Source organism: Calidris pugnax, unplaced genomic scaffold (assembly GCF_001431845.1).
Source record: "Calidris pugnax isolate Ruff unplaced genomic scaffold, ASM143184v1 scaffold272, whole genome shotgun sequence".
Classification (NCBI taxonomy): domain Eukaryota; kingdom Metazoa; phylum Chordata; class Aves; order Charadriiformes; family Scolopacidae; genus Calidris; species Calidris pugnax.
This window is the reverse complement of record NW_015091016.1, coordinates 520,168-526,251: the sequence shown is the minus strand read 5'-3', so window position 1 is coordinate 526,251 and position 6,084 is coordinate 520,168.

The window sequence follows — 6,084 nt, the reverse complement described above, 5'->3', positions numbered from 1 at the left end:
GGGCTGCAGCGTGTGTTTTATTTTAAACGGAGCTCTTTTAGAGCTGCTCTCCCCGAAATACGTAGGAAATATGGGGTTTTTTTGGCCAAGGGCGACGCTGTGACTCCTCACTTCTCTTGGGACCTCTCAAAACTTGGCCTGAGGTGGTTTCCTCCCTCCTTCCCCGCCATCCTTCGTCTTGGGCCGCTCTTGCTTCCCAGCTTTATAAGGCTGGGGGTGGCGTTGCGTTGCGTGGTGTGGCGGGGGGAGAAGATGTTGGTGCTGGAAGTGGGGAGCGTGGAAGGGGTGGGTGAGCCCTGGCGGAGCTGGCTGCTGCCTCTCGGGTGCCATGGGTGTGGTGAGCGGGGTGGGATGCTCCAGGCCCATATTGGCAGCATCTCCCCGCCGCCGGCGCGGTCCGGCAGCCCTCTGGTTTACGGAGGTTGGGCCCGCTTTCCGGACCAGCCAGCTTGATTTAGGAGGAAGGGTTGTAATTTGAAGCGCCTTAAACACAAATGCTTGCTGCAGCCTGGGGGAGGATTGCTGCCCCTAAGTTTAAACTGGGGACGGGGAAGTTTTCTGGTTCTGGAGATGCTGTTCTGCTGCCAAAAGCTATTTCTGAGTGGATCTCGCCGCTTTGTTGTAAAATCTACTTCTCTTGCAGGGCTGTGTTAAATGCATGATCTGTGAACATACCAAACTCAAATTTAGATGCTGGGATTTGGTTTTTGTTTGGGCTTTTTTGAGCTTCTTGATAACTCTTACTTGGTTGATCCCTCTTGTATTTCTTTCTCCTGATTCCTCTATGGATCTAACAAATAAACTCATATATTTTAGCTTTTTTTTTGAAGATTTTTTTTTTAGAGTTGGACTGCCGTATTCAATGAACCATGTTCTTCCCAGTTTATAATTTCAGCAGAGTTTCTGAAAAGCTTCTTGAATAACCTAATAGCACTTTCTCAGTGTTTTGGCTTGAGGAATAGCTGGGTGCCTCCCTGTGCCCCCTTTCCCCAGGGCTCTGTGGGTGATGCTACTGTAGCTTTGTTTTTTCAAATGAAAGGCCAGGACTGTGCTGGAGCCTTACAACTGGAAGGCTTATTTCCTCTTTGCAAGGGCTTGATTATTCCATCTGGTAGTGTATGTTTTACTGGTATTACACATATAAGGCGCTGTTGTAGCTTGATTAACTTTTCCTTTATTTGAGAAAGAAAAACAAATCATGACTTAAAAATATTCAGCAATTGTGATAAAAGTGATATTGGCTGGAAAGAGCTGCCTGTCTTAAAATTGCCTTAATTTTTTTTGTTTGTTTTTCCTTAAAAGAACTGGTGAAACTTTTGTGTTTTGGAGGATTCATGGACTCCTTTTTTTATTTTTTAACTTTTATCTTTTCTTTTTTTTTTGCCCTTCTCACACTAGAGGAGATGGGGTTTTCCAGTTTTAAATGGAGCTTAACTGACTTGCTTTTGCAACAGCAGCAATATCCTGTGTCCTTTGTTTTGTTTGGTAATAATTACACGTTAGTGACAAATAATAAGCTTGAAGGCAGAATGGTTGATCTGTTTGTGAATGTGATTGTTGACTCTGAAACTGAAGGACGTGGATATTATTAAATCTGTATTATGTGTCTCTGCAGAGATGACATCAGGGAAATTTCAAATAATACAAAGAAGTGTCAGTGGTTTAGAAGATCACGGCCCTGCGAGTTCAGCTCGAGCGCAGTGTTGCCATGGGTACAGTTTTGTGGGTCACCCCTGTTTCCCCCCCGAGTCCTCAGATGATATTAGGAGAGGATTAAGTCACTCTTGTCCTTAAAGAACAAATGGGAAGGCTGTTGGTAGCACATTTATGCCAGCGGATCCTCGTTGGAGCTTTAATATCTGACTTTATCAGATTGTTTCTTAAAAGCTAATGGCTCTGTCCGTCGATGTGCACGTTGTTGGCCGGCGATCCCGGGGCAGGCTCCGAGGAGCGGGGAACACCATGGCTGGGCTCTGGGAACGACAGAACCTCACCCTTGCAGGATATCTGGAGATCTGTTTTAACAAGTTGCCTAATTTGTCTGTGGGAAGCTTTGAAGGTTGTGAGTGGTGTGGTGTTGTGGGCAAATGCATCCCTTTAGTCCTTTGCCCTCTGCTTTGTACGCGTTGGCTGTGGGCACTGGAGGGAGCGGAGCAAAGAGACCAGGAGGTGAATAATCACACGACAGGTTCCCATAAACTGTTGAAAGCAAGTTCTGGGACCTGTGTCTGCCAAGCCTTGCAGCGCTGGGAAGTGTCAGTTAGAGATGGCAGGGCTACTTCTCAAGCACTTGGGTTTAGAGTGCTCGTTTGTTTCCCTTCCCAGGGACGCTTTACAGTTAAGTCCAGGTTTCAAATACCAAAGTATTGCTTAATCTGTTCTTTCCATCATGATATTAAACATCCTCCCAACCCCCACCTCCAATAACATAAGCACAAGACAACCTGATCAACAGAAATACAATGAAAATAGAAGCAACTTGGTTTTGTGACGGGGCAGTAGGTAGGGCTGTGTGGAAGGTGGGACATGACTCGATTTCCAGTCTGAAGCTCGTTTTATGAAGTCTGATGAATACTCAGTTTAGGCAAATGAATTACGTATTCTTTCTGCTGCTCGTAAAAGGGCTGACGCAGCCTTAATTTTAGCGAATGGAGCTATAATTATATTTGAGGTCCCAACCCCTGTAGTATTTTAGTGGTTACCTCTCTTCCCTAGAAATAAATGAATCTGAGCCATTAAATGAGATTTGAATCCCTGCAGAGTTCAGGTCTGGTTTGCACCCATGGCTCTCAGCACTGTTCTTGCTCCCGTGTACCCTTCTTAAGCTCCCCTCCTGTTTGCTAAACTCTCTTCTGAGATCTTCAGCTCATAGCTTGGTACTTAGACTGCATTAGTCTCTGTGTACATAGCACTGATAGCAGAATTGGGATGTCTGTACATCTGCCAAACTTATGACTAAGGGAAACCACTGGTCAGACGGGGTGTAAGTCTGTCAAGGTGAATTTGAGCTACTTGCAATTCAAATGAAAGTGATGGTTACTTAAAAGCCAAATAATGTCTAACTAGACCTTGGTTTGGTCCAGAAAAATCCTGAATAATTTATTTTGCTGGTCCAGACGTAGATTGGGAGATAAAATTCCAGTCTCCTTCTCTGCGAATGAAGAGTTCAAGGCACGTTACTCATCGTGTTGTTGCTGCTCTGATTGTAGACAGCAAAATTATATTTTGTGTATGTGCTGCTGGAGTTTCAAAGGCAAACTTGAAGAAGTGAATATTGTTCTGAAAGGCAGATAGTTATTTCCTGTAGCTTCGTGTTTACACTTCCTGTCTCAGCTAAAATAGATCAATCTCTTGCTTAGTCAAATGTCTGTGTATCTGGCTTCCTCGTGTCTTAACAGTGCAGTAGAACTGATTTTCTTGTAGGTTTTTTTTTTCCTCGAAGGCAAATTAAATTACTCACCTGTAGATCAGAGAAATGCAGGGGTCTGTGATTAGAGCAGACAGGATGGTTGGCAGAACAGCTCGAGCCTGAGCCATCGTCACTGCTGTCATCTACAGAGGGTTCCTCTCCCAGGAGCAAGGGCTGATGTACTTTGGATCAGGTTCTCGAGGAGGTGACATAAAAGCTGGGTTGAACAAAGTACAGCTCGTGTGAATAATGTGTCCAGGTAGGCTCCCACAGCAGGCCAACCCCTGTTTCCCTCCTGGGGAATTAATTTCTCCAGCCTCCTACAACTCAAAGCCGACTCCATGAGTTAGTGTTTTGCACACGTAAAAGAATTTCTTGTGGGAAGAAAAGGTCAGTGCAATCGGTTGCTGTAGAAGTTATGCAGATTTTTAAGTTGGTAACAATAAGAATGAAATACTTCTGGCTCACGCTAGTGTCTTATGTTGCTTTTGGGGAGGCTTTTTAATAAAGTTTCTTAAATTTAAATGTTAGAAAATACTAAATATTAAAATTATTTAAAATTATTGGGAATTCTATCCTCGGAGGGTTATGGACAGACATTACCGTGCTGCTTAACTAGTATTTAAGTTTTAGCACTCTTTTAAAAAAATAAAAAATAAAAAATCGGGGTAGTGCTAAGGGTTTGGTGGGATGAGGGGGAATCTGTTCCCAAACAAAATTGGTCTTAGACTCCTCTGAGTAAGTTGTTAAACTCTGTATGTTGTCAGACAAGCCCATATTTTGTAAACGTTGGTTTGCTTGAGAGCAGAACGTCTGCAGTTGTTACTCTAAAAACACTGGAGATACTGTGTTAAGTCTACAACCTAGATGAAAAAATGGATGTATATGTAAATTACAGTATATTCAAACTCTGTAATGCACATTCTTCCCTCGCAATATCTGGGGGAAGGTGGGAGGATGGTGTGGGTTATTTATCCATTGCTTTATGTGCATCCTCCCCTAGAAGTGGGGAGGGAAGGGTCTGATTTCCCCCCTGCCTGCCCGCCCTCCTCGCTAATAGAAAAGGCTGTTTCTTATTGCTCTTTTAATCCTTGCCTGGCCTCTTAGGAATTTTCCTCCGAGAGGGTGGCAGCTGCTGAATTAGTACTTCTCTCAAGGACTAGTGAGATACTAACTTCGAGATAAAGCTAACAATGTCCCTGTGATTTGGACAAAACTAGCAACAAAAAACCAAACCACCCTCAAAACAGCCCTGATCGGTGGCAGCTGCGTCATTCAGGCAGGTTTGTGTAACACAACAGGCCCTGGATTAGCTTTCCTTCACCAAGGTTGGATTTCCAGTCTCTTGGAGCTGTAACTTCTTTTTTTTGTAAAGAGACTTCAGCGTAGATAAACAGAGGTCTGGAGCCTTTGTACCCTGCCCAAAATGATGGTGGAAGATTTGCCATGTGGGTGGAAAATGAGGTTAAGTATTAGGTATATCCTTGCACGCTGGATGACATGACACACACATGGTGTAGCTGGAGATTAAAATGGGATGAGCAGCTCGCTCATGCTGCTTTCTGGCTATCAAGCTCCTCGTGTGTAGCTGCAGGAAGCTTCTGGGAGAAGTATGCAGTTAATCACAGCCATTAGCATGATTAAAATCCTGATTAGCCTGTGTCACTCACTCCCATTCTCCACCTACACTTTGCCCCTTTCATCCCGAATATTTGCAAGTATGAGCAGAAGACAGACCGAGAGCAAGACAAGCTTGGACCCAAGGGATGCTCGTTGGCCTTTTAAATATAATCAAATAATTCTTGGCTCTATCACTGGCAGGTTCTTCGATAAAGCCATGCAGCTGCTGTCTGAACATAAAATCTTAAAAATCAGCCCTTTGCAGATAGAGGATCCTTAGCAAGATTGCCTGGAATCCAGTTGAACGTGAAGTAGGCTTGTCCTGCGAGTCAGTCGAGTGCTCATAGCTCACTCATGTTTCAGATCTAGTACCTACCAAGGTTTTAATTTTAATACCCCCATCTGCATTTGACGATGATGTCTTCGTGTTGGGTGGCACGTTGGATCCGTGCTGTCCTTGCCTCTTAATGGCCAGGGCTAAAATGGGCTGGAGAAGGAGTAATTTGATGGGAAGATGAACTGGGTTTATGCTGAAATTAAGGCTGGGGCAACTGTTTGCAAGGAGGCTGCTTGCATTTGGCAAGAACTAATAAAAAGTGGAAGAAAAAAAAAGGGCAAAAAAGGGAGGTTGTTGTGAATTCTGTTGTGCAAAAACTCTCCCTCTTTCAAACTGGTTGGGGAGATACTGTACATAATAAAGTTGGATCTCTTTGAAAAAGCCAGCTTCTTTTTGAGCATGAGGTCATCCCCTTCCAACACATTCCCGCCTGGGAGTGAGTCATTGTTCCTTTTGTAAAATTGCATTAGGGCTACATCATCCCGAAAAGCTGTTTTTCAGCCGAATTTAGGGGTGTTGACATTTGCTTTAAACAAAGTAAAACTCTGGGAGTGTTTATCAGATGAATTTCAAAGTATGTTTACATGCTCTTGAGTTATGGCTCCTGAAGTGCTAGAATATGAGATCAATTCAGATTTGTTGGTGAAAACACTCTGGTGCTGGGTTTTGCCCCCCTCCCCATCCTCCCCCACTGGGGTTTTGAATCCTCAGCTCGCAA